A 12,191-nucleotide genomic window follows, 5' to 3' on the forward strand; every position below is an offset into this window, starting at 1 on the left:
AAAGAACACCTGTTTGGAAACAGGTGAGTGTCATTATTATATAACAGTTTAAGAACAATGTTTCTCAACGTTCAATTGCAAGGAATTTAGGGATTCCTTCATCTACAGTCCATAATATAATCAGAAGATTGAGAGAATCTGGAGAACTTTCTACACATAAGCAGCAAGACCGAAAACCAACACTGAATGACCGTGACCTTCAATCCCTCTGGCGGCACTGCTTTAAAAACCGACATCATTGTGTAATTAATCTTACCCCATGGGCTCAGGAACACTTCAGAAAACCATTGTCAGCTAACACAGTTCGTCACTATATCTACTGTAGGATGACAAGGATTTGCAAATCATTGTATTGTTTTTATTTACATTTTACACAATGTCCCAACTTCATTGGAATTGGGGTTGTATAATATTACTTTCAGTAACAGACAGACAGGTGTATTTTCGACAACTTTATGTTATGTGTCGGACGCAGCCCGGAGAACCGACCAGCGTTTGAAGGACCCAGTATAAAATAAGCAGAGCACGGTACAAAGGATAACAGAGTTTAATGAACATAACAGTGCTGTGAAAAAATATAAAAGTGCGCGGTCTGGCGTGGTGGTTTTTGCGGTGCGCTCCCAGCAGCGCCAACGGTCCGGAGCCAGAACCAATTCGGACCCAAGGACCCCGCCGACACCCCCCAGGTGGCCGCGACAAACCGAGTCTGTGAAAGAAGGAATCATTATGTGAGTCCACACTCAACACACAGAGAGAACGCTCAAAGGTGTACAAACAGCAAACACTTCCTGGCTTAATTGCAAATCAGCTTCCCACCCTGCAGGCATAGAACACCCTGTTCACAAAACTCCACTGCAGTGGAAGCTGATTTAAACGACCAACATACAGCTCAATATAATAAGGTGTGAGGGACACCACATTTACTGACTATATAAATGTTAGTCACAAAATCTAACGTACCTCAGGAAGTGTGCTGACGAGCGTGAGACCTCACCCTCTCCTCTTTCACAGACCATGCATCAAACCTGGACGTTCTCTGCATCCACTGATGATGAGATGGCTCCCGAGACGACGATCTCACCCGTCTGGTCACAAGGTCGAGTCTCTGGCAGATACACACTGTGTACTCCAGTCTTAAATGCCACCATGTTCCAATCCATGTAGATGCACCACAGCTGTGAGTCCTGACGAGCCGCAGGTGATCAGCCTCAGGTGATCAGGGTGAGGTCCTGATAAACTCAGCAACACAGCCACTCAGTCCCAAATGCAAGCCACCTGGAAGGAAAAACAAAAGACAGGACAGAAAACAGAAACAAAAGGCAGCCAGGCCCCCCCAGCCACACAACACTTTATCAACAACAGTATTTGACCAGTATAACATAGTATGTGGACATTACACAATATTAAAGTTATCATAGTGTCAATAGTTACACCTTAGCAGTGACAAAAACATGTCCAAACGTAGACTTGCTTGGTTTTCTGACGTGGTAACGGTGGTAGAGAAGAGCACATCAGGTGGAGACGTCTAATCAGGATTCTCATCTCTGGTCCAGTGCCAAACTCACGGTTTTGGTACAACTTGTTCTCATGTAAGAGCGATGCTTCTTGAGTGGGAGGTATCATGTCAAGAGTAGGAGTTCCTTGTATATGTGGACTCCATAGGGTCACTACTTCAGGGTCACAGGTGTCTTTGTGTTTTCCATGTTGCCCATGTGGTACAGGCAACACAGATTCCAGTTCAGGTTGTAGATATCTGGATTATCTGGATCCATGACCTAATAGACCGGACCTAATAGATCCATGCCTAATAGACCCTGACAAGATCATAAACTTCATCAGTGAAACATGCTAAACATATCAGAAAATGTCAGGAGCTTTTGGTAAACTTGTCTCATTAATAACCCTAAATATGAATTAATGTGACTTGAAATCTGTCCTATTATTCTTGCAATATTAATGGACTGCATAATTCCCAATTTATTATGAAAAAAACACATAAGAATTGAGAAAATATTCACTCACATTTATATTAGCAAGTGCCAATGGTAGCCATCTTGGATTTCACCCAAAATGGCCACCCAGATAGAAATCCAAAGTGTTTCCATCAAAATCGTAATTCCTTACTTTACTCTATACTTGTGTGTGTGTAAAGTTCCATAATTTTGTCCAGGGATTCACTTTTCTGGGAATTCAGGGCAATAAGATGTCCAACTAGTCACCAATCTGTGACTAATCAGACAAAAATATTGATAACCTAACCATATCCTAACTGTAACCTCAGCCTTAGCTCAACCCTAACCTCTGTATTAACTTCAGTTTTAACCTAACTGTTGTGTGGGCCGCCAGAAGAGGAGGTACTGCTGGCCCACCACCAGAGGGCGCCCTGCCTGAAGTGCGGGCTTCAGGCACGAGAGGGCGCTGCCGCCACGGACACAGCCGGGAGTGACAGCTGTTACTCATTACTTCCTGACAGCTGTCACACATTCTTCATCATCTCACTCCATAAAACCCAGATGTCATCTCCACCTCATTGCCGAGATATCATACTTCACTGGAGGTAATATCCTCAGCCATTTGTGTTTAATTATAAGCTGTATATTGTGAGTGTTTGCAGGAGTACCGGTCCTTTTTGTGGAGGCTGTGCAGGACGGCACTCTTTTTCCTCTGAGGGATCGCTGCAAGTTATTGAGTGAGAGGTGGAGGTGGCATTCCCACCGCTGTTGTTACTGGGTGTACACACACCCACACTTGACTGTCTTTGTTCTTCGCCAGCAGTACCAGATCCGACAGTTTGGGGACGGTGATCACCTGGGAATTCGGGACTTGGCGGCTCCAGTATTCACCAGGTTCTGTGGCTGGCGGAAATCGTGTGGTTCCGGCTCTTCTCAGGACAGACGTCTTCTATCCTCGAGCCTGCCCACACGTCACCTTTGTAGATTGACTGTAATGATATTCTGAGATTGTCTGTATGTTCGTTGTGCACGTTTCACAACATTAAATTGTTATATTTTGGCTCATCTATTGACCGTTCATTTGCGCCCCCTGTTGTGGGTCCGTGTCACTACACTTTCCCAACAGGATATCTCGGCCAGCGTCATGGACTCCGAGGGGCGTCACCCGGCTGTTGAACGACCAATGGGAGAGCAGGGAGCGCAGGCGTCTGCAGGAGGCGTGATTGGTGAGCTGCAGCACATTCTCACCGCCTTTATGGCTCGGTTAGATCAGATGACCGAGCAAAACATCCTCCTGAACCGCAGGGTGGAGGCTCTCTCCGCACAGATGGTGGCGAGCGCTCAGGGCGCTGCTGCAGCTCGTCCTCCTGCCGACCCTGTGCAAGATATGAACGTTCCAGTGGTGGTTCAACAACCCCTCCCACCGTCCCCTGAAGCATACATAAGCCCTCCTGAGCCGTACGGAGGTTGTGTGGAGACGTGCGCGGACTTTCTTATGCAGTGTTCGCTCGTCTTCGCACAACGTCCCGTCATGTACGCGTCAGATGCTAGTAAAATAGCTTATGTGATCACTCTGCTTCAGGGTAAAGCACGCGCCTGGGCTACGGCGCTCTGGGAACAGAACTCACGGTTGTTATCAGCATACACTGGGTTTGTGGGGGAGTTCAGAACAGTGTTTGATCACCCTAACAGAGGAGAGACCGCTTCAACTGTGCTGCTGTCAATGAGACAGGCACGCGAGAGCGCAGCCGCTTATGCAGTCAACTTCCGCATCGCGGCTGCGAGGTCCGGCTGGAATAATGTTGCGCTCCACGCCGCCTTCATAAACGGACTGTCGTTAGTCCTGAAGGAGCAGCTGGTAGCTAAGGAGGAACCGCGGGATTTAGAGGGGCTTATCAATCTCGTTATACGGTTAGACAATCGGTTGGAGGAACGCCGTCGGGAGCGAGGCGAAGGATGTGACCGGATACGCACCGCTCCTCTCCCTTCCGGGTTCGAAAAGGCGCTGCCCTCCCCACGCTCCACAGCTGCAGCGCTCTGTGGGGCAACAGCTCCCCCTGCTGATGTTGTTGGGGAAATGCACAGGGCCAAAATGAGGAGGCTGATCCGCGGGGAGTGTTTTCTCTGCAGCTCAAAAGAGCACATACAGAAAAACTGCCCCAAACGGCCAAGACGACAACACTCGCCCTTAGAGACTGGGCTAAGGGGGGGTCAAAACATTCAAGTGAGACACACACAGATTGCCACACGACTCCCAGTCACAATCCTGAGCGGGGATTTAACCCTTCAAGCCCCAGCACTGGTGGACACGGGGTCAGAAGGGAATCTGCTAGACAGCAGATGGGCAAGGGAGGTAGCGCTCCCTCTGGTGGCGCTTCCTTCGCCATTGCAGGTTCGGGCACTAGATGGCACCCTCCTCCCTTTAATCACACACAAGACACAACCAGTAACTCTGGTGGTGTCTGGAAACCATCGGGAGGAGATTGAGTTTTTTGTAACTCCTACCTCCCGCGTGATTTTGGGCTTCCCATGGATGTTGAAGCACAATCCCCGGATTGATTGGCCGTCTGGGGTGGTGGTTCAGTGGAGCGAAACCTGCCATCGGGTGTGTTTAGGATCCTCGGTTCCTCCCGGTTTACAGGCTAAGGAGGAGGTCAAAGTCCCTCCCAATCTGACGGCAGTGCCGGTTGAGTACCACGATCTTGCTGACGTCTTCAGCAAGGATCTGGCACTCACCCTTCCCCCGCACCATCCGTACGATTGTGCCATTGATTTGGTTCCAGGCGCTGAGTTCCCGTCCAGCAGGCTGTACAACCTCTCACGACCTGAGCGCGAATCAATGGAGACCTACATCCGGGACTCATTAGCTGCGGGGCTGATCCGGAACTCCACCTCCCCGATGGGGGCAGGTTTCTTTTTTGTGGGCAAGAAAGATGGCGGACTCCGTCCATGCATTGATTACAGGGGGCTGAATGAGATTACGGTTCGCAATCGATACCCGTTGCCATTGTTGGATTCCGTGTTCACCCCCCTGCATGGAGCCAAAATCTTTACTAAGCTGGATCTTAGAAATGCGTATCACCTGGTTCGGATCCGGAAGGGAGACGAATGGAAGACGGCATTTAACACCCCGTTAGGTCACTTTGAGTACCTGGTCATGCCGTTCGGCCTCACCAACGCCCCCGCGACGTTCCAAGCCTTGGTTAACGACGTCTTGCGGGACTTCCTGCACCGATTCGTCTTCGTATATCTGGACGATATTCTCATCTTTTCTCCGGATCCTGAGACCCATGTCCAGCATGTACGTCAGGTCCTGCAGCGGTTATTAGAGAACCGACTGTTTGTGAAGGGCGAGAAGTGCAAGTTCCACCGCACGTCTTTGTCCTTCCTGGGGTTTATCATCTCCTCTAACTCCGTCGCCCCTGATCTGGCCAAGGTTGCGGCGGTGAGAGATTGGCCCCAACCCACAAGCCGTAGGAAGCTGCAACAGTTCCTCGGCTTTGCTAATTTCTATAGGAGGTTCATTAAGGGCTACAGTCAAGTAGTTAGCCCCCTGACAGCCCTGACCTCTCCAAAAGTCCCCTTCACCTGGTCGGATCGGTGCGAAGCCGCGTTCAAGGAGTTGAAACGACGGTTCTCTACTGCGCCAGTTTTGGTGCAGCCCGACCCTAGCCGCCAGTTTGTGGTTGAAGTGGACGCCTCGGACTCAGGGATAGGAGCCGTGCTGTCCCAGAGCGGAGAGACCGATAAGGTTCTTCACCCGTGTGCCTACTTTTCACGCAGGTTGACCCCGGCTGAACGGAACTATGATGTCGGCAATCGAGAACTCCTTGCGGTGAAAGAGGCTCTTGAGGAGTGGAGACACCTGTTGGAGGGAGCGTCTGTGCCGTTCACGGTTTTCACTGACCATCGGAACCTGGAGTATATCAGGACCGCCAAGCGGCTGAACCCCAGGCAAGCCCGCTGGTCACTGTTCTTCGGGCGTTTTGACTTCCGGATCACCTATCGCCCCGGGACCAAGAACCAGAGGTCGGATGCCTTGTCCCGGGTACACGAAGAGGAGGTCAAAACTGCACTGTTGGATCCACCGGAGCCCATCCTGCCGGAGTCCACTATCGTGGCCACCCTCACCTGGGACGTGGAGAAGATCGTCCGGGAGGCCCTGGCACGGAGCCCGGACCCAGGTACAGGTCCGAAGAACCGTTTATACGTCCCACCAGAGGCCAGAGCTGCAGTCTTGGACTTCTGTCACGGTTCCAAGCTCTCCTGTCATCCAGGGGTGCGAAGGACCGTGGCAGTTGTCCGGCAGCGCTTCTGGTGGGCGTCTATGGAGGCCGACGTCCGGGAGTATATCCAGGCCTGTACCACCTGTGCCAGGGGCAAGGCAGACCATAAAAGGTCCCAAGGACTTCTTCAGCCGTTACCGGTGCCTCATCGCCCCTGGTCCCACATCGGCCTGGATTTCGTCACGGGCCTCCCGCCGTCCCAGGGCAACACCACCATCTTCACGATAGTGGACCGATTCTCCAAGGCGGCCCACTTCGTGGCCCTCCCGAAGCTCCCAACAGCCCAGGAGACAGCAGACCTCCTGGTCCACCACGTCGTCCGTCTGCATGGGATACCCACCGACATCGTCTCAGATCGTGGTCCCCAGTTCTCCTCACACGTCTGGAGGAGCTTCTGCAGGGAACTGGGGGCCACCGTGAGCCTCTCCTCCGGGTACCATCCACAGACGAACGGACAGGCAGAGCGGGCCAACCAGGAACTGGAACAGACCCTCCGCTGCGTCACATCCGCGCACCCGACGGCCTGGAGTAACCATCTGGCCTGGATCGAGTATGCGCATAACAGCCAGGTGTCTTCTGCCACCGGCCTCTCCCCATTTGAGGTGTGTTTGGGGTATCAGCCCCCGTTGTTTCCCGTGGTGGAGGGAGAGGTCGGTGTGCCCTCGGTCCAGGCCCACCTGCGGAAGTGCCGTCGGGTGTGGCGCTCCGCCCGTTCTGCCTTGTTGAAGGCCCGGACGAGGGCGAAGACCCATGCAGACCGCCGGCGATCCCCGGCCCCTGCTTACCAGCCCGGGCAGGAGGTGTGGCTGTCCACGAAGGACATCCCCCTCCAAGTGGACTCCCCCAAGTTGAAGGACCGTTACATTGGACCTTTCCAGATCCTCAAAATCCTCAGTCCTGCTGCAGTGAAGCTCCGACTCCCAGCTTCACTGCGGATCCACTCGGTTTTTCATGTGTCCAGGATCAAGCCTCACCACACCTCACCCCTCTGTGCTCCCGGTCCGGCGCCGCCTGGACGTCCGTCGAATGGGCCGGGGGTTCCAGTATCTGGTGGACTGGGAGGGGTATGGACCCGAAGAACGCTCCTGGGTGAAGAGGAGCTTCATCCTGGATCCGGCCCTCCTGGCCGACTTCTACCGCTGACACCCCGACAAACCTGGTCGGGTGCCAGGAGGCGCCTGTTGAGGGGGGGGGTCCTGTTGTGTGGGCCGCCAGAAGAGGAGGTACTGCTGGCCCACCACCAGAGGGCGCCCTGCCCGAAGTGCAGGCTTCAGGCACGAGAGGGCGCTGCCGTCACGGACACAGCCGGGAGTGACAGCTGTTACTCATTACTTCCTGACAGCTGTCACTCATTCTTCATCATCTCACTCCATAAAACCCAGATGTCATCTCCACCTCATTGCCGAGATATCATACTTCATTGGAGGTAATATCCTCAGCCATTTGTGTTTACTTATAAGCTGTATATTGTGAGTGTTTGCAGGAGTACCGGTCCTTTTTGTGGAGGCTGTGATCCAGACAACTAATGATTTACAAAGGAAAATCATGAAAATGATCAGGGGTGCCCAAACTTTTATTAAGATTTTATGAAAAGTGAAGCCCAAATGTGTTTGTTGCCCCCTAGTGGCTGGCTGCAGTACAGGTTATTAACCCCGCCTCCCAAATGGATCAAAGTAAAACTTCCACATGGAATGTTGTAGTTTGTGAGTCAGTGGACACACTCACGTGCTCACTTTGTTAGTCACATGACTTTTAGCTCATATATATAGGTGTCCTACAGATTTCTGCCAGTAGGGTGTGCACTAACCTCAAGATAACAAATATGTCAAAACAGTGGAAGAGTTCAGACACAAAACGTACATTCTTTGGAGTGGTGAACATTTCTGTTTATTTATAGAAATCTGTGCATTTCCAAACACGGTTCACTGAGAGAACCGCACAAATAGCATTTTGCTTCATGTTCAGAGTTTTCAGAGTTACTAGGTCTTATGAATATTAAATCCTAGGACTGGTGGCCACCGAAGCCTAGGTTCAGTGGCCATTGAAGCCTATGTACAGTAGTGTTCAGAATAATAATAGTGCTATGTGACTAAAAAGATTAATCCAGGTTTTGAGTATATTTCTTATTGTTACATGGGAAACAAGGTACCAGTAGATTCAGTAGATTCTCACAAATCCAACAAGACAAAGCATTCATGATATGCACACTCTTAAGGCTATGAAATTGGACTATTAGTAAAAAAAAGTAGAAAAGGGGGTGTTCACAATAATAGTAGCATCTGCTGTTGACGCTACAAACTCAAAACTATTATGTTCAAACTGATTTTTTTATCAATCCTGTGAATCACTAAACTAGTATTTAGTTGTATAACCACAGTTTTTCATGATTTCTTCACATCTGCGAGGCAGTAATTTTGTTGGTTTAGAACCAAGATTTTGCTGGTTTCCTAGTGTGCTTGGGGTCATTGTCTTGTTGAAACACCCATTTCAAGGGCATGTCCTCTTCAGCATAAGGCAACATGACCTCTTCAAGTATTTTGACATATCCAAACTGATCCATGATACCTGGTATGTGATATATAGGCCCAACACCATAGTAGGAGAAACATGCCCGTATCATGATGCTTGCACCACCATGCTTCACTGTCTTCACTGTGAACTGTGGCTTGAATTCAGAGTTTGGGGGTCGTCTCACAAACTGTCTGTGGCCCTTGGACCCAAAAAGAACAATTTTACTCTCATCAGTCCACAAAATATTCCTCCATTTCTCTTTAGGCCAGTTGATGTGCTCTTTGGCAAACTGTAACCTCTTCTGCACGTCTTTTATTTAGAGGGACTTTGTGGGGGATTCTTGCAAATAAATTAGCTTCACACAGGCATCTTCTAACTGTCACAGCACTTACAGGTAACTCCAGACTGTCTTTGATCATCCTGGAGCTGATCAATGGCATGTTTAGCCGCATGTTCTCCTTGAATTGCTGTCTGTCTGAGTGGTGTCCAAAAAATGAGGTGGGCTTCATAGATAATTGGCAAAGCTTCTGGGGAAAACCTGGTCTTGTTAGGAGAGACGGCATCCATCCCACTTTGGATGGAGCAGCTCTCATTTCTAGAAATCTGGCCAATTTTCTTAAATCCTCCAAACCGTGACTATCCAGGGATGGGACCAGGAAGCAGAGTTGTAGTCTTACACACCTCTCTGCAGCTTCTCTCCCCCTGCCATCCCCTCATTACCCCATCCCCGTAGAGACGGTGCCTGCTCCCAGACCACCAATAACCAGCAAAAATCTATTTAAGCATAAAAATTCAAAAAGAAAAAATAATATAGCACCTTCAACTGCACCACAGACTAAAACAGTTAAATGTGGTCTATTAAACATTAGGTCTCTCTCTTCTAAGTCCCTGTTGGTAAATGATATAATAATTGATCAACATATTGATTTATTCTGCCTAACAGAAACCTGGTTACAGCAGGAAGAATATGTTAGTTTAAATGAGTCAACACCCCCGAGTCACACTAACTGTCAGAACGCTCGTAGCACGGGCCGGGGTGGAGGATTAGCAGCAATCTTCCATTCCATCTTATTAATTAATCAAAAACCCAGACAGAGTTTTAATTCATTTGAAAGCTTGTCTCTTAGTCTTGTCCATCCAAATTGGAAGTCCCAAAAACCAGTTTTATTTTTTGTTATCTATCGTCCACCTGGTCGTTACTGTGAGTTTCTCTGTGAATTTTCAGACCTTTTGTCTGACTTAGTGCTTAGCTCAGATAAGATAATTATAGTGGGCGATTTTAACATCCACACAGATGCTGAGAATGACAGCCTCAACACTGCATTTAATCTATTATTAGACTCTATTGGCTTTGCTCAAAAAGTAAATGAGTCTGTTGTAATTATTGTAATTCATTATTATCAGGTTGTCCTAAAAGTTCCCTAAAAAGCCTTCAGTTAATTCAAAATGCTGCAGCTAGAGTACTGACGGGGACTAGAAGGAGAGAGCATATCTCACCCATATTGGCCTCTCTTCATTGGCTTCCTGTTAATTCTAGAATAGAATTTAAAATTCTTCTTGTTACTTATAAGGTTTTGAATAATCAGGTCCCATCTTATCTTAGGGACCTCATAGTACCATATCACCCCAATAGAGCGCTTCGCTCTCAGACTGCAGGCTTACTTGTAGTTCCTAGGGTTTGTAAGAGTAGAATGGGAGGCAGAGCCTTCAGCTTTCAGGCTCCTCTCCTGTGGAACCAGCTCCCAATTCAGATCAGGGAGACAGACACCCTCTCTACTTTTAAGATTAGGCTTAAAACTTTCCTTTTTGCTAAAGCTTATAGTTAGGGCTGGATCAGGTGACCCTGAACCATCCCTTAGTTATGCTGCTATAGACTTAGACTGCTGGGGGGTTCCCATGATGCACTGAGTGTTTCTTTCTCTTTTTGCTCTGTATGCACCACTCTGCATTTAATCATTAGTGATCGATCTCTGCTCCCCTCCACAGCATGTCTTTTTCCTGGTTCTCTCCCTCAGCCCCAACCAGTCCCAGCAGAAGACTGCCCCTCCCTGAGCCTGGTTCTGCTGGAGGTTTCTTCCTGTTAAAAGGGAGTTTTTCCTTCCCACTGTAGCCAAGTGCTTGCTCACAGGGGGTCGTTTTGACCGTTGGGGTTTTACATAATTATTGTATGGCCTTGCCTTGCAATATAAAGCGCCTTGGGGCAACTGTTTGTTGTGATTTGGCGCTATATAAAAAAAAATTGATTGATTGATTGAATGGGTGAGCCTTTGCCATTCTGGTTATTCTTCTGTACATTTTGATGGTTGTTTTCCGTTTTCTTCTACGCGTCTGTTTTTTTTTTTTTGTCTATTTTAAAGCATTGGAGATCATTGTAGATGAACAGCCTATAATTTTTTGCACCTGCGTATAAGTTGTCCCCTCTCCAATCAACTTTTTAATCAAACTACACTGTTCTTCTGAACAATGTCTTGAACGTCCCATTTTCCTCAGGCTTTCAAAGAGAAAAGCATGTTCAACAGGTGCTGGCTTCATCCTTAAATAGGGGACACCTGATTCACACCTGATTGTTCCACAAAATTGATGAACTCACTGACTGAATGCCACACTACTATTATTGTGAACACCCCCTTTTCTACTTTTTTTACTAATAGCCCAATTTCATAGCCTTAAGAGTGTGCATATCATGAATGCTTGGTCTTGTTGGATTTGTGAGAATCTACTGAATCTACTGGTGCCTTGTTTCCCATGTAACAATAAGAAATATACTCAAAACCTGGATTAAGCTTTTTAGTCACATAGCACTACTATTATTCTGAACACTACTGTATGGTGGCCACTGACGCCACTTTTGTTTGGGACTAAATAAATAAAATGTGTGCTGCTTTTATTTCTGAAAATGACCATTCTGCAAATTCAACTTGAATTTTTGTGTGACTTCCTGCACTCATGTTTTTTCCGTGGCCACATCTCAACTTCTTCAATTCCTGTGCGTTAATTTTAATTTCAGGATTTTCAGGATTAAAAAGTCCCATTTAGTTTTTTTTCTTACTGTGTTTTTGTTTCTCTTTTGAAGCTGTTTCATCAGGAAGTGTTACAGGACTTGGCTGAGGATAGGAAAGTGTGGGATGAGCTGCCCGGTCTGTGGCGAGTGCGACCCAGAACCCGACCCAGACCCAGATCTAGACCTAGGCATTCACCCAGACCCAAGCCCAAACCTAGACCCAAACACAGACGTAGGCCCAGACGCATACCTAGACCCAGACCTAGATTCAGATATAGGCAGAGACCTAGACCCAGACCTAGGCCCAGATTCAAATCTAGACCTAGACCTAGACCCAGACGCAGACCTAGGCACAGACCTAGACCCAGATGCAGACCCAGACCTAGACCCATGCTGATGATTCTTTGGATTATTATTATTAGATTTTTTTTCTTTTTATCG

This window comes from Thalassophryne amazonica, chromosome 7 (assembly GCF_902500255.1).
Source record: "Thalassophryne amazonica chromosome 7, fThaAma1.1, whole genome shotgun sequence".
In the NCBI taxonomy this organism is placed as follows: Eukaryota; Metazoa; Chordata; class Actinopteri; order Batrachoidiformes; family Batrachoididae; genus Thalassophryne; species Thalassophryne amazonica.